This window comes from Tupaia chinensis, unplaced genomic scaffold (assembly GCF_000334495.1).
Source record: "Tupaia chinensis unplaced genomic scaffold, TupChi_1.0 Scaffold143568_1, whole genome shotgun sequence".
NCBI classification, from domain to species: Eukaryota; Metazoa; Chordata; class Mammalia; order Scandentia; family Tupaiidae; genus Tupaia; species Tupaia belangeri.
In genome coordinates, this window is record NW_006203413.1 from 134862 (window position 1) to 156203 (window position 21342).

At 37.2% G+C, this 21342-nt stretch overlaps 1 long non-coding RNA gene and 1 pseudogene across 1 annotated transcript in view; one reads left to right on the plus strand and one right to left on the minus strand.

The window, feature by feature from the left end:
• Positions 1-13872, plus strand: part of LOC114005211 (uncharacterized) — a 59741-nt gene extending 45869 nt beyond the window's left edge. The window contains exons 2-3 of the long non-coding RNA XR_003547084.1: positions 6234-6328; positions 13760-13872. This is a non-coding gene — a long non-coding RNA (uncharacterized LOC114005211). The remainder of the gene's footprint in view (positions 1-6233; positions 6329-13759) is intronic.
• LOC102475879 (olfactory receptor 1A1-like) lies at positions 6362-7293 on the minus strand (annotated as a pseudogene).
• Positions 13873-21342: the final 7470 nt, after the last annotated feature.

Genomic DNA, 21342 nt, shown 5'->3' on the forward strand with positions numbered 1-21342 from the left:
CAAACCGGCGGGCAGTTCTGGACACCAGGCTGCCTGTGGCTGTAGGCCCTGATGACTGGGACCCATTGCTCATCCTCTACCCCCTTTCCTTTGATCTCTGAATTTCAATGTTTTGAATAGTGCATGGTGCATACTGCACGCCGCCTAGTTTTTTTCTTTGCTCTTGCAGTATAGATTATTAGGTCAGTCGGAGGCTCACCACTCCTTAGAAACAGGGAGGACTTTGGGTCACCCCGGACTAGTGACAACAGTGCATGGTACTGGTGAGCAACAGGTAGGCAGACTGTAAGAGAAATCACCAATTTTCTAATTCTGCACATTTTTTAACACTCAAAGATAACTTGAATAAGTTAGGAAGGAACACAAAGATCACCTGATGACTAGGAACGATCACAGAGGCTCAAAAAGTATGGACAACCAACAAAAGGCCTCTCTCCTAAGAGAATCTGCACATTTTTTAACACTCAAAGATAACTTGAATAAGTTAGGAAGGAACACAAAGATCACCTGATGACTAGGAACGATCACAGAGGCTCAAAAAGTATGGACAACCAACAAAAGGCCTCTCTCCTAAGAGAAATCATCAAGCTACATCACCCACAGTCAATATAATGAATGTTGTGGACATGTTGGATAAGGAATTCAGAATATCTGTAGTGACCAATCTAACTGAGATGAAAGAGAAAAGAGGCAAGGAGCTCTAGGAGATGAGGAAATTCTTTCACAATTTGAAAGAAGAAATAGATACCTTAAACAAAAACCAGATGGAACTTCTAGGGCTGAAGAATGTGATACAGGAAATCAAAACCTCCCTTGAAAGTATTAAAAGTAGGTTAGATCAGGCAGAAGATTGAATCTCTAATGTAGAATTCTATGAAATACTGGAAGAAAACTTTCCAAACCTAGAAAGGCATTCAAATATCCAGACCCAAGAAATACATAGGACCCTGAGAAAAATCAACCCAAGAAAATCTTCTCCAAGGCACATAATAGTCAGATTAGCAAAAACAACAGACAAAGACAAGATACTAAAGTTGGCAAGAGGGAAATGTCAAGTTACTTACATAGGTCACCCCATCAGGCTAACATTAGATCTCTAGGTGGAAACAATGCAGGCAAGGAAAGAATGGTGAAATATAATCAAAGCGTTGAACAATTTCAACCAAGAATATTATACCTGGCAAGAGTATCTTTCATATGGGAAAAAAGATAAAAACATTTTCAGATAAATAAAATTGGAAGGAATTTACCAGCTCCAGACCAGCTCTTCAAGAAGTTCTGAAGGGAGTGCTATACCAGGAAAACTAAAATGTCAGACAGACAGTTATACAAGAACAAAAAGCAACCAAGAAAATTGCTCACTTAATGATAGGAACAGGTCTGGAAATATTGATAATTACATTGAATGTCAGTGGACTAAATTCTCCAATTAAGAGATACAGACTGGCTGAATGGATAAAAAACAAAACAAAACGAAACAAAACAAAAGAACCAGAAACCCTCTATCTGTTGACTACAAGAAACTCACCTTATGGATAAAGATATACATAGACTAAAAGTCAAGGGCTGGAAAAAGATATTCCATGCAAATGGAAATCAAAAAAAAGAGTAGCCATATTGATTTTGACAAAATAGACTTCAAGTGTATTACATTTATGGTTTTGTGTATTTTGAACCACCTTTGCATCCCTGGAAAAAAAAGCCTACCTGGTTGTGATGAATAATCTTTGTTACATGTTGTTGGATACAATTTGTGAGTATTTTGTTGAGAATTTTTGCATCTATATTCATCAATGATATTGGTCTGTAGTTTTCCTTTTTTGTCATATCCTTATCTGTTTTGAGGATGAGGATGATGGAGGCTTCATAAAATGAATTTGGAAAGTTTCCCTCCTTTTGAATCTTTAGAAATAAATTGAGTATGATAGGGATTAACTCTTCCTTAAAAGTTTTGTAGAATTCAGAAGTGAAGCCATCTGGACTTGGGCTTTTCTTTGTTGGGAGGTTATTTATTACTGATTCAATCTCCTGACTTTTTATGGGTCTCTTCAGGTTCTCTATGTCCTCCTGTTTCAATCTTGATAGATTATATGCATCCAGGAATTCGTCCATCTCCTCTGAGTTACCCTTGTTTGTTGGCATATAGTCGCTCATAGTATCCTGTAATGGTATTTTGTATTTCTACTATGTCTGTTGTAATATTGCCTGTTTCATCATGTATTTGATTTATCTAGTTTCTTTCTTTCTTCTTCTTGATCAGTCTAGCCAATGGTGTGTCGATGTTGTTAATCTTTTCAAAGCACCAGCTTTTGCTTTCGTTTATTTTCTGTATGGTTCGTTTATTTTCTATTTCATTTATTTCTGCTGGAACCTTTATTATGTCTTTTTGCCTTGCATTTTTGGGGTTTGTTTGTTGTTGTTTTTCCAATTCCCTGAGGACTGGTGTTAGGTTATCTATTTGCCATCTTTCCATCCTTTTCTTATGCACACTAACTGCTATGAATTTCCCTCTTATGACTGCTGAGTTTCCATAATCTATGTCCCATAGATTATGGAAACTCATGTACTCATTATCATTGGTTGCCATAAATTTTTTTTATTTCAGACTTAATTTCTTCAGTAGTGAAGAAGTCATTCAGAAGTAAGTTGTTCAGTTTCCACGTGTTTGTGTATCCACCATATTAACAGAAAGAAAGATAAAAACCATATGATCATTTCAATTGATGCAGAGACAGCATTTGATAAAATACAGCATCCTTTTATGATTAAGACCCTCAGTAAGATTGGTATAGAAGGGTCATTTCTCAAAACAATAAAAGCCATCTATGAAAAACCTACAGCTAACATTATATTTAATGGGGAAAAGCTAGAAACTTTTCCACTAAAAATGGGTACTAGGCAAAGCTGCCCACTTTCTCCACTGCTCTTTAATATAGTACTGGAAGTCTAGCTAATGCAATCAGAGAAGAGAACAATATAAACAGCATTGGAATAGGCAAAGAAGAGTTGAAAATATCTTTATTCGCAGATGACATGATGGTATACTTAGAAGACCCAACGGTCTCCATGAAAAACCTCCCTGAAGTAATAAGAGAATACAGTAAAGTGGCAGGATACAAAATCAATATTCATAAATCTATAGCATTTCTATATATAAACAACAAGTTGCACAAAATAGAGCTGAAGAAAGGAATCCCTTTCACTGTATCCATAAGATACCTAGGGATAAACCTAACTAAGGAGGTCAAAGACATTTATAAAGAAACTATGAAAATTTTAAAAAGTTATTGAAAGTGACATAAAAAAGTGGAAGGACAGCCCATGTTCCTGGATTGGAAGAATTAACATAATCAACATGGCAATTCTACCCAAATTAATCTACATGTTTAATGCAATTCCAATCAAAATACCAGAAATATTTTTCACAGATATAAAAAAGACAATCATAGAATTTGTCTGGAATCGTAAAAGACCTCGAATTGCAAAAGCAGTCCTGAACAAGAAGAATGGAGTGGGAGGCCTATCACTCCCTGATCCCAAGATATTCTATAAAGCTGTGATCATCAAAACAGCATGGTATTGGCATAAAAACAGACTTGTGGACCAATGGAATAGAATGGAGCCCCCAGAAATAACTCCCAAAGCTTACAGCCAACTGATTTTTGATAAAGGATATCAGTCAATCCATTGGGAAAAGGAAAACCTCGTTAGTAAATTGTGCTAAAAAAAACCTGGGTATCCACCTGCAGAAAGATGAAACTGAATCCCCATCTTTCACCATTAACAAAAATCATTTCAAAATGGATCAAAGAGCTGAACCTAGACCTCTAACAATAAAACTACTGGTGGGAAATGCTGGGGAAACTCTGGAAGACATTGGAGTAGGCAAAGACTTCTTAAATAAGACTTCCAAAGCACAGGCAATAATCCCTAAAATAGACAAGTGGGACTATATCAGACTAAGAAGTTTCTGCACAGCAAAGGACACAGTAACACGTGTGAATCAACAACCCTCAGAATGGGAGAATATTTTTGATAAATATGCCCCAGACAAGGAACTGATAATCAGAATACACAGGGAACTCAAGTGCCTTATGAGAAAATAATTGATTAACCCAATTAAAAGATGGGAAAATGAGCTGAACAAAAATATCTCTAAGAAAGACACACAAACAGCCAAAAAGCCTATGAGGAAATGCTTAACATCCCTCATCATAAGGGAGAGGCAGGTAAAAACCACAATGAGGTACCACGTAACCCCTGTCAGTATGACAAAGATTAAAAATATTAAAAGTGATAAGTGTTGGTTGGATGTGGTGAAAAGGAATTCTCTTATACTGTTGGTGGGAATGTAAACTGGTTCAGCCACAGTGGAGAACAATATGGAGGTTCCTCAAAGATCTACAAATAGAACTACCATTTTATCCAGCAATCCCACTTCTGGGTATCTACCCAAAGGACAGGAGAACACTGAGTCGAAAAAGTGTTTGCACATCAATGCTTATTGAAGCATTATTCACGATCACCAAGACATGGAACCAGCCTAAATGTCCACAGGCAGATGAATGGATTGAAAAAGTGTGGCATATATACTCTATGGAATACTACTCAATCATAAAAAAACAATAAGACCCTGGCATTTGAAAGAAGGTGGTCAGATATGGAGGATCTATTGCTGAGTGAAGTAAGCCAGGCTATGAAAGAAAGATATTGTATGTATCTACTTAAAAGATACCAACTATCCACATTCTATAGTAGAGATAGAAATATTGGAGGACATAAAAACAGTGAAAATAGTTAACGAGGATAAGACAGTGTTGAATCAGGGGTGGGGAGAAGAGAATAGTATAGAGAAAGATAGCAAGAGAACAAATAGAGAGGCATGACATTAGTAGGGCACAGATATGGTTTATTACTTGATGATGATGTGTATAGTAGTCTCAACTGGATTGGTCTGAGAAGTATTTCATGTTGGGTAAAGTCTTTCTACAAGCAAAATGAGAACTAGTTATGACTGTTTAAAAAATAAGTGGAATAATAATAATAATGATCAGGAAAAATCATGAAAAGCTATTGGATGATGAAGTGGGGATTTTAATGTCTCTGTATTGACTGATATGCATGGTATTCCTTCTGGAAAAAGAAATGTGATACACTGTAGAGTTATATGTGATTCAATGTAATATAAACAATATTATGATGATGATAAATAAAAAATAGAGAATATATGTGTGTATGTATGTAAAAAAAGAAATGGAAAATTATTTGTTGACAATGGCCTGTATGATTAAACCAGTATACAGTGTATTCTGAATGGAAAATTACATTTTGTATGCTGTGATGATGTTCAGTGAATAGATGTAAAATAAGTAAAATAAAATTTAAAAATAAAAAAGCACAGTGAATAAATGTAAATTTTAAAACTAATAAAAATTACAATAAAGTAACTAAAAAAATAAATATATTTGGTATGATTTCTGTTTCCTGTAATGAATCCTGATATACCAGCTTCGTGATGCAGGTAAATAATCCAACTCAATAAGACCAATCATTAATAGATTTCACTTCAGATATTAGTATTTTCATTAATTTATTCTTGCTCCACTAATAATTATTGGATGTACTTTATATGACTAAGATTATGGAAAGTAGAGTGGTATGTTAAAACGACTTTTGCCTTCATGATTTGTAGAAATTATTAAACATAATAGTCCAATAAAAATTGGCATATGGAGGCCAGTAGATGGGGTGATAGTTAAGGTGCTGAATTCCCATATGGCCAATGCATTTGGAGTCTGTGACCTGGGCGGCTTGAAAATGATACCAGGTGTGTGGCATGAATGCCTAAAATCCCAGCAGGAGAATGGAGGAGAAGGGATTGTAGCATAGCCATCCCCCAAGGGATGATTTCACATTTCCCTCTCTTTGTCTCTACTTGTCTCTGGTGAGCGCATGTGCTCTATGGCAAAAACAACAACATTTGTGTAGTGACTTACGACATGCAAGACATGAGCTATTGTGATCTTCAAAACCAGTAATATGGAGACAAGGATGATATTATTATACTAACATGTATATATAGTAGCCAAGCCTCAGACTTTCCCAGCTTTACTCTGCTAGTCAGTAGCATAGCTGGGATATGAACTTAATATTCTCATATTGCCACTCTGTCAAAAGGAGCAGAAGTGTGAACAAAATGATAATCTCAATAACATGTTTCATTACTCTGTTAGTGTAAAGCTTTCTGAGAAGAGGAATTTTCTGACTGAAGAGATCAGAAGAAGTTGCTTGAAGGAAATGCCATTAACAGTGATTTTTCAAGGACATTGTAAGTCTCCAATCTTTGACCTCATATTGGTTATTAGGAGATTTTCTTGCTGAACAGTTTCCACAGTGCAGCCTTCATGTCCCGGTTTCTCAGACCGTAGATGAAGGGATTTAACATTGGTGTCACTGCGATGTACATCACAGTTACCACTGCATCTTTCAGGCTGTAATTGGTCAGAGGGCGGCAATACATGCCCATGATTGTCCCATAATACAAAGAAACTACTGTGAGGTGGGATCCACAGGTGGAGAAGGCTTTGAGCACACCCTTGGTGGATGGAATTCGTAAGACTGTGGAAGAGACTCGCACATAGGAGATCACGATACATAGTAATGGCACAGAGAAATGGATACATACAATATCTTTCTTTCATATCTTGGCTTACTTCTCTCAGCAATAGAACAGGACAGTGTGAGCAAAGAGGCAATGTCACAGTAGAAGTTAGCAACTTCCTTGTTGCCACAAAAGGACAGACTAGCAGTGAGGAGAGTGTGGGGGAGGGAATTGGCATTTCCAACCACCCAAGACCCAGCAACTAGCAGGACACAAGATCGCAGACTCATAATCGTCATGTAATGAAGTGGGCGGCTGATGGCCACAGCCCGGTCATACGCCATCACAGCCAAAATATAGCTGTCTGTGTTACCCATGGCAAGCATGAAATACATCTGTGTCAGGCATCCTCCAAAGGAGATGACTTTGCTGCCCCAGAGGTGGCCGGTTAGCATCTTAGGGAGAGTTACAGATGAGAAGAAGATATCAACCAATGAGAGGTTGGCAAGGAAAAAGTACATGGGATTGTGAAGGCGACTGTCCGAGTAGATGGCCAAGATGATGAGCAGATTTCCAATCAGTGTGATGGGGTACATAAAAAGGAAGAGGATGAAGAAGTCTTCCTGTTCCTGTTGATTATTCACTCCCAAGAGGATGAATTCTGAGGTGTATGACTGATTTACTTCTCTCATGAATTCTTTAATAGAAAAGGGAGTGAAATCAAGGGTTATTAGTGAATTATGGTAGTTAATAATCTTCTTTATCCACCACTTTCTTCTCTAGTGATCAGATATATCTTTTCCTGAGTTTACTAATTCCACCAATAGACATTACATGGAAGAGTTCCTGTTGGTCAGTGAAACAAAATTGTTAGTTCTGAGCACTTGTGAAGGCCTTGAACAATCTGATTTAGAGGTGCCTAACCTCTTGAACTCCAGCACCTAATATATTAGATATAATCACGTAGCAACTAGTTAAAATTTCATAATCCATATGCTACACTATTTGTAGGCCTCATGGAAGGATAAGTATTTTACATTCCATTTATGTATTTATTCAATGAGAAGACATTGTATACTCTCAGGAAACCTACAAATCAGTTGAGATGCCAGAATCACATGCTAATTTTATTGCACATGATAAAGAAAGGATAATAGTTCCAAGTCTTTGAAAAAGACACTTCAGTAGAAAGAACGTATAGTATGGGAGCAGACAGGGAAATTAGAAATGCTCTATGACCAAATTCAGAGTGACTCAGAGGCCAGTAGATAGCACACATCTACACTGATATCCAATTATTATAAATCACAAAGATACTGGGATTAGATTCTAGCAAAATAAAGTCAGTGAATTTTCTTCTCAGTCTTCACATTGTCAAAGTAGATTTTCAACATCTCTTTTAATAGATTTTTCTTTTTTCAAAATTTTTTCCATAGCTCTTTTATTAAAGCAGAACAGTTTTATTGAAATACAATTCACATATCATACTTGTCACCCTTTTAAATAATAAAATACAGTTTTTTAAGCATGTTCACAGACTTGTGCAGCCATCACAGTCAATTTTACATTTTATCCCCTCAAAAATAAATCCACCACTATAAGTAGCTATTTTGTCTCTTTTTTAAATTCTTAAATATATGTAACTGAATGATTATCTCTTACATCTTCTCTTCCCTTTCTTCATTGTTTCTTTTAGTAATTCATCCAACTCTATAGTAGTATCAACTATGGCTTAATAGACTCTCAGGTCTAGCAGAAACCGGAATGCTTTATTTTTTTCTCCCAATGTTTCCAATATTCACTCAGCCTGCCAACATGTCCAATCATACTCCATTGTCTTTGTATACCAACCTCAGATTTAAAGCTTTGCTGATGAGGGAAGCCATTTCCTGCTTATTTTCTATTTTATGCAGAATGTAAATTGTTTTATGCACCTCAAAATTAGCACTCTAGAGTATTTAAATGGAATCTGGTTTTATTTCAGAATTCCACATGTGGGATGCCCACAGCATATTCATCCAGTTTATGTTTTATTCCTATAATTGATGTTGCTGATTCTTTATAAAAAAATAATTCAAGACCAGCAGTTGGCATGGTGGTTAAGGCACTAGAGCTCATATGGCTGAAAGCATGGTTTGAGTCCCAGACCTGGCAGCTTGAAAATCATGCGAGGTGATTGTGCATGAGAGAATGATAAAGGAGAGGGCATTATGGTGTGATCATCCACCCTGGGAATAATTTCTCTCTTTCCTTCCCTCTCTGGTAAGCGGAGATTTGTGCTCTGTGGCAAAAATCTAAAAATAGATTTCAGGGCACAGCTTCAAGTCTTAAGAGGCCTCAGTCAGTGCCTTTCTTCTTCCAGACCCAAAAAGCTAGAAATGACAGGAAAATTGCAGGCTTTTCCAGAAGACATCTATCTCCATTTGTGGCACGCCTTGCCCATTTCAGGACCCAACTTCAAATCTGAGAAGCCCCTCTAGCTGATGCTCTTCTCCTTCCAGACACAAAAAGAAAGAAAGCTTCCACCCACTCTCTTTGTGCATAGTAGCCAAATAGCTGAATACTGGGAGACTCTGAGAAATCTTCACCCGCTCACTGAACCTGCTGCAAAAAGGGAAAAACTCCTGTTCATAAATATGAATTCAGAACTCCTTCTATGAATACCATGTTGCAAAACACAGTAGAAGAGAGAAATTGGCACAGAAGTACTTCATAGTAAAGGTAAACACATGAGCTCATGGTTGCAGAAACCTTTTCCAACAGATTAGTCAAAAGTGAATAAGTTACCAAATGACTAAATATCAGAGAAGAGCCTCAAGGATGAGAGAACCAAGTAATAAATCTCCAACAGGGGAACATAGTGACATATCTGCATGTATGGAAAAATTAGAGGAAATTACCAAAATATCTGAAAAAGAATTCAGAAAATTTATGGAAACAAAATTTCATGAGAGGCAAGAGAAAAGAGACAATGAACTTCAGGTGATGCCTAAGTCCTTTTATGATTTGAAATAATTAGACACCATAAAAATAATCAAATGGAACTATTAGAGATGGAGACTGTAATACAGGAAATCAAAACCTTTCTACAAAGTAATAAAATCAGATTAGATCATGAAGATTAAATCTCTGATATAGAAGACAAAACCTCTGACCTAAAAAAGACTGAAAAAATAACCAAGGGGACCAGCAGTTAGTGTAATGGCTATGTCGCTGTACTCCCACGTAGTCGACCGCGGTTCAAGTCCCGGGCCCAGTGGCTTAAGCTCACGCCAGGCGTGCGTGTGTGTGCATGCCCAAGATCCCGAGAGGAGAATAGAGAAGGGATTGCAGCGTGGCCATTCCCCCGGGGCCATTCCCTCTCTGTCTCTCTCTGTCTGTCTGGCAAGCACACACGCCCTATAGCAAAAACAAAACAAAACAAAACAAAACTCTCCAAAAAAAGAAAAAAAAATTAGAATATACAAGAAATGCTAGATACTATGAAATGCCCAAATATCTGAATAATTGGTATTACAGAAGGTGAAGAAACTAATAAGGGCATTGATAATCTATTTGATGAAATCCTGGGAGAAAAATGTCCAAATCTAGAGAAACACTCAAACATCCAAACCCAAGAAATAAAAAGGACCCCAGATGGAATCAAGCCAAGAAGATCCTCTCCATGACACATCATAGTCAGACTGGCTAATACCACAGATAAAGACAAAATACTAAAATAAGCAAGAGAAAAAAGTCGAGTTACTTATAAAGGTTATCCCATCAAACTGACGTCGGACCTTTTAATAGAAACAATGTAAGCAAGGAAAGAATGGTCAGATATATTCAAAGGGTTAAGAGAGAAACAATTTCAATGAAGATTATTATACCTGGCAAGATTATACTTCAAATGGGAAGAAAAGATAAAAACATTCTCAGATAAACAAAACGTGAAGGAATTTACCAACACCATACCAGCTCTTCAAGAATTTTTGAAGGGAGTGCTGTACCAGGAAAACTAAAGAGATAGACAGAAATAAGAGAACAAAGAGCAACCAAAAAAATAGCCAACTTAATGGTAGGGAGAAGTCTGGAAATATTGATGGTAACGTTGAATGTTAATGAATTAAATTCCCTCCAAAAGTGACACAAATTGACTGAATGGATTAAAAAAAAACAGAAGCTCTATCTGTTGCCTACAAGAAATGCACCTCATGTGCATAGACTAAAAGTGTAGGGCTGGAAAAAAGTATTCCATACAAACAGAAACCAATAATGAACTGGAGTTATGATAGTGATTTCAAACAAAATAGACTTTAAGACAAAAACTGTAAGAAGAGACAAGAAAGAACATTATATAATAGTAAAAGGACTAATTCATCAACAAGATATAATGCTCATAAATATCTATACACCCAACTCAGGAGCACCCAAATATGTAAAGGAAAGACTGCTAGATCTATAAAGAACGATAGACTGGAACACACAGACTGAAACACACTAATTGTTCGGGATCTCAATATGTCACTATCTCCTTTGGACTAATCATCTATACAAAATATAAGCAAAGAGATACAGGATTAAAATGATACTATAAATCAAATGGATTTGACACACATTTATAGAGCCCTCCACCCAAAAACCACAAAATAAACATTTTTCTCACCCTCATGTGGAACTGTTTTGAAGATTGACCACGTGATAGGGCACAAAATAAACCTTTACAGATTCAAAGTTATGGAAACTTTATCCAGCATCTTCTCTATGATCGAATTAAACTTGATATTAATTTTTTAAAAACCTATGAAAATACACAATCATATGGAAACTAAATAACCCACTCCTGAATGACTTTACACCTACTGAAGAAATTAAGACTGAATCAAAAGATTCATAGAAACCAATGATAATGAGTACATGAGTTTCCATAATCTATGGGACACAGTGAAAGCAGTCATAAGAGGGAAATTCTTAGCAATTAATGTACATAAGAAAAGGATGGGAAGATGGCAAATAGACAGCCTAACATCATAGATTGGAAAAACAACAGCATAAAAATCCAAAATTTGCCAGGAGAAAATAAACAAGCAATGAGATTGAATCAGAAATAAATAACCTCCCAACACAGAAAAGTCCAGGTCCTGATGGATTCATTTCTGAATTCTATAAAACTTTTAAAGAAGAGTTAGCCCTCATTCTACTCAAGTGTTTTTTTTTTTTTTTCTGCTATAGGGCGCATGTGCTCACCAGAAAGACAGAGAGAGACAGAGAGACAGAAAGCAAGGAATCATCCCCCCAGGAGGATGACCATACCTCAATTCCTTCTCCTCCATCCTTCTCTCAGGACCTTGGGCATGCACACACACACACACACACCCAGCCTGAGTTTAAGCCACTGGGTCTGGGACGTGAACCGCAGTCAACTACATGGGAGTCCAGCAACGTAGTTATTTCACCATCTGCTGGTCCCATCTACTGAAGTTATTTTTAAAGATCCAAAAGGAAGGGACCCTCCCAAATTAGTTTTATGAAGCCTCCATCACTCTCATCCCCAACACAGACAGACATGGACATGGCAAGTAAGGAAAACTACCGACCAATATCTCTGATGAATATAGATGGAAAAATTTTCAACAAGTATTCACGATCACCTAAAAAAGATTATACATAACGACCAGGTAAACTTTATACCAGAAATGGGAGGGTGGTTCGACATATGCAAAACTATAAATATAATATACCATATCAACAGAAAGAAAGATAAAAAGATGAGAAAATGAGCTAAATAAACAACTCTCTTAGGAAGACATTTGAATAGCCAAAAAGCATATGAACAAATGCTCAACGTTCCTCATCATAAAGGAGATGCAGATCAAAACCACAATGAGATACCACCTAACCCTAGTCAGAATGGTGAAGATTAGAAAAACAAAACATGGTAAGTGCTGGCAGGAGTATGGTGAAAGAGAAACACTTCTTCACTGTGGGTGGGGATGTAAATTGGTCCAGTCACTGTGAAAAACAATGTGGAATTTCCTCTAAGATCTACAAATAGAACTACCATGTGATCCAGCAATTCCATTCCTGCGTATCTACCCAAAGATAGGAGAACGCTTAGATGAAAAAGTGCTTGCATATCTATGTTTACCGTGACATTATTCATAATTGCTAAGGCATGGATTTAAAAAGTGTGGTACATACACTATATGAAATGCTACTCAACTATAAAAACCAACAAAATCCTGACATTTGCTAGAAAGTGGATGAATATGGAATATTTACCGCTGAGTGGAGTAAGCCAGGTTATGAAAGAGCTATTGTATGTCTCCACTTAATATATACTGACTGTTCACACTCTCTGGTGGAAACAGATAGGTTAGAGGATATAGAAGCATGGAAAATAATTATATATACTGGAGACAGTGTGGAAAGAGAGTAGGAGAAGGAGAAGAGTGTGAGGAAAGAAATTAAGGTGAAAAATAGAGAAGAAAGACATTTATGGGACACAGAAATGTTTTGGTGTCTGTACATAATAATGTGTATAGTATCCTCAACTGGACTGGTGTGAGGTAAATTCACTTTACAAGCTAAGTGATGTATAGTGATTGAATGTATAAAATAAATGTAAAGACATTAATAAAAATAAGTACATTACAAAACTGAAAAACAAATCTAAAAAAAATACCCTCAAAATTTCTACTTGCTCTCTCACTGGTTTAGCTCAGGGCATCATCATTTCGGCATAAAATGGCCCTTAATAACTTTATTCCAAGTCTGGTCCTCTTTTATCCATCCCATATTCTTATTCTTTAATTTTTTTTAAGTTCACTCATTTATTTCTTCTGAGAGAAGGATAAGAAGAGGAAAAAAGAGAGGAAGAAGTGGGAAGGAGGGAGGGAGGGAAGGAGAGAGCAAGAGAGCTAGAGCGAAAGAGATTGAGAGAGAAAGACAGATACCTAAACAGGGTCTCCACACAGGAATCTACAAGTCTCTGGAGTCCTGGATTATAGGCACACTCATGTCTGGTAGGCTTTGGGAGGTCCGGGGATGGGAGCCCAGGACTTCTTGTAAGGTCTGGGGGAAGGGAAAAGAAACATGGCAGAAACATTTCCGCCAGCAGGAACTTTCCTGTTTTGGGCATCTGGCCCACCATCACCAATGGATTTTCCCACTCTTCAGCATTTGGCAGGCTGCGGAAGTTGAACAGAAACAGCAAACTTCATTGGCCAGACAAGGACCCATGGAGAGCACATATTGGACAATGGCCCTTTAAGAACGAGCAGCACCCACCCTGAACATGACTCCCTCAGCCTCTGATCAGGCCAAGGGACCTCTTCCAAGAGTACAGAATAAACTATGCTGGTTTTATTAAACCCCAAGGCCTAACTCTGGTATTTTCATCCTTGCTGCCTCTGACTTTGCCACTGCTCCCAAATCAAACTTAACATTTCTCATGTTGGTCCAGCTGTGCCACCACTGTGCCAGTGACTGGCCCTGATCCATCCTGTACTCTGAAATACAATAATTGTGGCAAAGACTACAGCTGTTCACTCAAATCCACATGGCTCTCTTTGTCCTGGCTATTACATTTCTCCTCCTGCCTTAGACTGATGTATATTCCTGTGGCGAGTTTTGGTCAATCCATTTATGTCTTCCAGTTATGGGCTTCCTCCACATTATCTTCCACCTGTTGCAAACTAAATGCAAATTGTCTTAAGAGTGAATGAAATAGTGAAGTCTCATGGTGGAATGGGCCCTAAATCTCCATATTCAGGAGAGCCATTAACCACCAAGAAGACATTGGGACTATTACATAGGAGAAAAATTAGCTTTCATTCTGTGGAATCAATTATGCATTTTGACCTATTTGTTAGTGTGTTACAGAATATCCTAATTAATTAATTAATTAATTTTAAAGAATTGTTTTTTAATTTAATTCCAGTGTTATTCTTATTTTTTTTAATTTGACCAGAGAGAGACAGTAAGAGAGAAAGAGAAATTGAGACAGAGAGAGAGAGAAAGCAAGCTGCCATGTCAAGGACTCAAACCACAGTGTGCCATGTGAGAGTTCAGTACCTTCAATACCATGCTACCTGCTGGCACCAGTAATTCATTAATTCTTAAAAGAAGTCTATAGTCAACAAATAATTAAATCTAAAATTAGTTCACTCACCAATTTCCAGTGTCTCCTATAGTAACATGGGGATTATATAATAGGAATGGTGGGTGTAGGAATGATTATCTTACTTTGAAATGTGATGTGCTTAAATTAAACTTCTGTAACTAATAGAATTTGGTTTACTTTCTTGAAATGCCTTTTACCATCTTTATACAGCATTGTTATAACTCAGGGTCATGAGTTCACTGAAAAATGGATGCCTCAGAGCCATTTTTATTGGTTCAGTAACATAGCAGACTATGCCATGGCAACTATGTTGAGAGATGTCATTAAAATACTATTAAAACACATCATAATGCTAGGTGCTTAATAAATGTAAAATAAATAATACACATAGCCAAGCCTAAGCTAAAGAGATGGGAATACATAGGTATAACAAATAAAAACAAAACTCAAAGAATTATAAGTCAAAGTTGAGGAAGTGGTGGCCTCTTGAAGTTTTTAACCTGGAAGAAGAGCCTAATGTCTGGAGTTTAGTGTGTTAATTCCTCTTATACAGGAGATTTATTTGGCCACCGATCCACATGAAGCAGTAGGCTTAATTTGAACCCCTGAGTTAAACAGTTGTAGTGTTATCCTCTTTTTGAAGACTAGTAGAAAAGAAAATGCCATGCAAGAATTGGAAAGAAAAGAACAAAATAGATTTCAGAGAAAATACAGTTGTTAAAAAAGTAAATTGCAGGATATCTCTAGCAAATCTAAACTATTTCAGTGAGTTTGTCCAATATAAATCAATATTAAAATCTTAATACCATTCTTTTAAATAATAATAAATTAGAAACTATAATTTTACAAAAGACTCACATTACCAATAACAACAGAAATTTGCGATTTAAGAATCTAAAGAGAATTCTTTCAAAAGAGGTCTAAGACAGAATTTAAGGGCTGTGGAACTTCACAGAATGACACAAATAACACTTGTAGAAATGGGGAGATAAAAGCGTTGTTAAAGAAGACTCTGTGTGTTAAAAGTGCCAATTGTTTTTTAATTATGATATAAATTTGTTGCATTTTAATGAAATTTCAAAGGTTTATTTTGAATGTGGAGCATAGTAAATTGACCAAAAGTCTATGTAGAAGTATAACAAGCTAAGAAGAGCTAAGGCAAATTGAAGAGAGAGTACAGAGGGAGGAATTGCCCTGCCATGTGGGAAATGATTAACTCTAATACAAATGATGGAGTAGTGCTGGCATAGGGACTGACACATAGATGTGTATAATACACAGGAGAGCCTAGAAAGAAATCAAGCACTTATCAATAATTGGTATATGATGCAAGTTCATTTTGAAAGACCTGGAAACCCTGTAGGTAGGGTGACACCTGTTTATACCCTTACATATAGGACCACTGACCTGGATCTCACTGTGAATCTTGAAATATGCCCTGTAAACATGCTCCAGTGTCTTTTAACTGGTCTGTGAACTGTCCTTCCCAACCAGAGACCCACTGGAAGAGATACTCACCAGCTCCCTGGCAAGCAGGCCAGCCTTGCTTCTATAGCAGATTCGAAATGATACTGTGATTTGGTTCTAAATTCTTAGAGATGTGGCCTAAAAGCATTCCTGGAATCCAGAGACTCAAAGGAAGAAATGCCCTTCTGTATCTCCAGAAAGGCCTAGTAGATTTTGGTCTTGACAATGGATCCTAGAACTGTTCTGTGACTCCATTCAGCCCCTCTCATCTGTGGTTCATGGCCAATACTACCTGCTCAGCCAATGCAGAACAGGACTGCCCCTGGGGCCCAGAGGAAGCCATACTTGTCCACACAATTAGTAACGGGTCCACCATTTGCAGGCCTTCATTCTTGCATCAGCCCTACTAACATCCTGGAGGCTATCTAGTCCACCCAGGGACCAGACAGGATCCATGCCCATGAGAGCCCTTGGTATAGGTTCACCAGATGTAGATCCCATTACAGACCCAGCAACAACCACGTTACCCAGATCCCACCCCATTCATTGTGATCCTGGAGACAATCAGGTCAGCCTTAGGACCTAACAGGAGAAGGCTTTTAGATGCTGAAATCAGTCTGCAAAGATGGGAAGAGATGTTTGCTCCTTCAAATGCACAGACACAAATTCAAAGCTACACAGATAAATGAAGAATCTGGCTAACATAGCACCACGATAAGAGCCTAATAAAACTTCATTAATCAAATTCAAAGAAATAAACATCTATGAATTTTTTGCAAAATAATTCAAAATAATCATTTTGAAGAAACGCAATGAGGTACAAGAAAATGCAAATAGAAAACAAAATGAAATTAGGAAAACAATTCATAATAAAAATTAGTTTAATAAATAGAACCCAAGGCCAGTAGGCGGCATGGTCGATAAGGTGCTGGGTCCCACATGGCCAACTCTGTGGTTTGAGTCCTAGATCCAGCAGCTTCATAAACATAATGGAACTGTGTGTGTGTGTGTGTTCAAAAAGCTAGGAGGAGAATGGAGGGGAAGGGGTTGTGGTTTAGTCATTCCCCCGGGTTTTATTCATTACTTTCCCTCTTTCTCTGTCTCTCTCTGGCAAGTGCACTCACCCTATGGGAAAACAAAACAGAACCATACCAAACAAATAAATAAAAATGAACCAAGCAGAATTCTAGAAGCTGAAAAATAAAATGATGGCCTAGAAAGTTTGTAGAGAGCTTCAGCAGCAGACCTGATCATGCAAGAGAAAGTAAGACAGAGTGAAGACAGGTTCTTTGAAACTAGGCATGTACGGAAAGAAAAAGACAAAAGAATGGAAAACAATAAAAGAGGCATAAGGTACCTACGGAGCATCATCAATTATACAAATGGACAGATTATGGGAGTATGAGCAAGAGAAAGAGAGAAAAGTTTAAAATGTTTGCTTAAAGATTTACTCTCTGAAAACTTCCCAAATATTGGAGGGAATATGGACATTCATTCATGAACCAACAAAGAACTTTGTTCTGTATTACTAAAATGTTGTTATATATTACCAAGAACTTTGTTCTATATTACTAAGGCTTTATTACCATAGAACTTTGTTCTATACTGTTAAATGTTAATGTAGTGGATGTAAAGTTCACTTACCAGTTCTGGTCATAGATACACACAACTTGCGTAAACCTAGATATTTGTGCACGTAAATGACTAATCAACAGGGCCACATTTTAAATGACATTTTAAATCTAGTGCAAGGACAACCACAAGATGATAAAATAAGAGTTAAAGAAGATAAGAAAATTAGCACCAGAAAAAAAGTAGTTGGCATAACCAATGAGGGACCTAGAGAACCTGGAATCAGAGGAGAGAGTTTGTGAGAAGGGAAATGAAAGAGAAGAGAGCCACAGAGCTGTATGTCAGGGGGTTGTCAGGGGAAAGATAATTTCTCCTGAAACTCTAGAAAAAGAGGTAAAAAGACCCTTACATCCCCAGAAGAGGAGCCAGGAGCTATATCAATGTAAATGCTAGAGGCATAGTAACAGCCACTTAAAAAAGTAAAATACTCTTTTTAGGAAGTGTTCATGCTCTAAGATTTCTGTAACATGAGTGTGACTGTGCTGATAGGTTTTTAGGGACAGAAGAGGCCAAATACTTTCCCCTGGCATCAGAAGCAGCAAAGTCAAATACACATTCTTCAAGTGCTTTGAAAATCCTCATAGTTGATCAGTGATGTGACAATGAAAGAAAAAAACATAATTTCTTTTCTGAAGGGGCCCATTACAATGCATAATTGAATATGGGTTTATAGCTCCTCTCTAAAACAATATGATTATGTGAGTGCACCTGTACACACACACATACACACACACACACACACTCCAGAAGGGGGACAGAGCTTAAGATAAAACTACCTCTTCCTGATCCTGATCTCATGGAAGAGAGCGCTAAGAAAATCATTATTAGAAGTAGAGATTCTCTCTCTCTCTTTCTCTTTCTCACTCCCTTACCTCTAATCTTGAAAACGTGGGTTCTAGAATCAAACCCAGGTTTGAGTTGTAGTTTTGCCACTACCTGTGTGTGTGACTTTAGATAATTTAATTCACCATTTCTTTTCATCTGATAAAAAGACTTAATAATTCCACTGACTTCTTTGGGGTTTTATGAAGGTCAAAGAAGATAATGCATGGGGTGTAGTTTTTGGCTATCTAGTCCTTGATGTCGCTGTCATTAAAAACTAATCTCTCCTCTGAGCCCAGAGGACAATATGTTAAGTGAAATAAGGCAGGTACAGAACAAGAAATATCTCATATTCTCATTTATATGTGGAAAGTTAAAGAAAATGACCTAATAAAAGTACAGAATTGAAGAAAGACCACAAGAGGCTGGGAAAGATAAGGGGAAGGTGTGATAGGACGTTGATTAATGGAAAGTAAATTACAGATAGATGAAGAACAATTTCTAGTGTTATAAAATATAGTACGGTGAATATAGTTAACAATTTATGTTATATCTCAGAGTGAAAAAAAAAGATTTTGAATGTTCCTAACACAAATGGTTGGGGTGATGGAGTGTATTATCTCTCCTCCGATGTGCATAGCTCAGAGGACCCAGCTCAGATGTTGTAAAAGAGAACTAGTCTTATAGCTTCCTCTCCTTCTTCACAAGAAGATTTATAGGCAGCTGGTGTAGCACCTGATAACATCACATTTGAGGGGTAAGCATGCTAGTGAGCTAGTACCTGGTCCTGTATTATTGAGGCACAGAGGAGTCAAGACTTGGGTGGTTTGAAAGGAGGAGACCCAAATTTCCCAACCATGGAACAGAAGGTGCAGAAGAAGCTGTTCTGGATGAACCTTGAAAGCAGGATGGGTCTTTGCATAGAAAAAACTAGAGCTTATTCAACAGTTTATAAAGTGTACCGAAAATGATTCCCCCAGGTCTTCATTCAGGCCAAAGTCAGAGTAATTATTGAGGCTCATTGACACACTGCTTTAGCTGTGGCCTGAAGGGACCCAGTGGCTCTCAAGAGTAGTCTTGCCCACAGTTCTTTTCCAGAAGAAAGGTTTCATGAGAGGGTTTTCTGGAGAGTATGTCTCTAGGGTCCCAGCTCTGGGTTAGGCTTCAAGACTTTTTTTGAAATGGGTGTCACTCTTCCATTCTGTTCAGCCCAGACTTGGAAACATCCCTGGGTACATGCAAGGACTCTGGTATAAATTGCATTCCTGATCTTTCTTCAAACTCACATGTATGTTAAATGAGGCAAGGGATATATCTTTTTTTCTAGGATTTGACCTGATGATGCTTAGAGTAAGAATTATCCTTTACTTTAGCTGGCTTGCTGATAATAGATCTCCTACTGTTTTAGATTCTTAGAGATGAGAAGGATGTAGATGATCTCTACTCCATTTTATGTGTCACTTTCACAACAGCTCTGGTCAGTGGTCATTAGTTTGTGATTTAGCACCTCCATGACAAAGAGGTTTCTACCTTAGGTAGAGGACTGTGATGAAGACTCAGCTCTACAATCGTGGATGCCAGGGACAATGTGGGAGGAGGATGGGTCATAACAGAGGGGGGGATGGGGAATCTAGGATGGCAAAACAAAAGGCAAGGTATGCAGGACACAAGAATTGGGAAACTATTTGCTGAGAACATATATGGTGACATGCTTGATTGAGCCAATGCACAGTGTATTTTGGATGGAATATTCATTTGTGTGTTGTGATGGGGAAAAAATTATAATAAAAAATAAACTATAAAAAAAAGAGGATAGAGAAAGATATCAAGTGAACAATAGAGAGGCAGGATGTTAGTGAGAAACAGATATGGTTTATTATCTGTTCATGATGACATGTATAGTATTCTCAACTGGACTGGTCTGGGAAGTATTTCATGATGGGTGAAGTCTTTTAACAAGCAAAATGAGAAATAGTGATTGACTGTTTTAAAAAATTATAATAATAATAATAATTATTGGGAAATGCATGGAAAAGACATTGAATGATAAAGCGGGGAGATTGATGTCTCTGTATTGACTGACATGCATGGCATTCCCTTTTGAAAAAGCAATGGAAGTCAATGTAAAGTTATATGTAATCCAATGTAATATAAAGAAGATTATGATGATAATTAAAAAAAAAAGACTCAGCTCTATTTGGGTTTGCATTTTGGCTCTTCCACTTACTGGCTACAACTGACTTTAGACAGTTATTTAACTTATGCACTGGCTTATCAGATGGGAGTAATGATACTAAAACAGCAACTTCTTTATGAAATTGTCAGGAACCAGTGAATTAATATGTGTAAAGTCCTTAAAACTGAGCCTGGCACATATTTAGCACTTGGTAAAGGTATCTAATACCTACACTAGCCATAACTCCCTATGCTCTTCAAAATCTGTACATGGTAGATGTTGAAACAATGTTTGTTGACTTGCATTTTTCTCTGGATAATGATTCAGGTCACACCTTCTGTTTGCTCTGTTATTAATTGCATTGTATTCATAACATACTTCAGTATCCAGGACATAGATTTTCCCAGACATTTTATACAATGATGTTCCATGATAAATATTTTTTTCCTAGAAATCACATTTTCCTCTTGGGGTTCTTCTCAGAATCTTTGTTACTTTCATTTTTTTTAACTTACTAAGTATCTATTAGAGGGAAGGAAT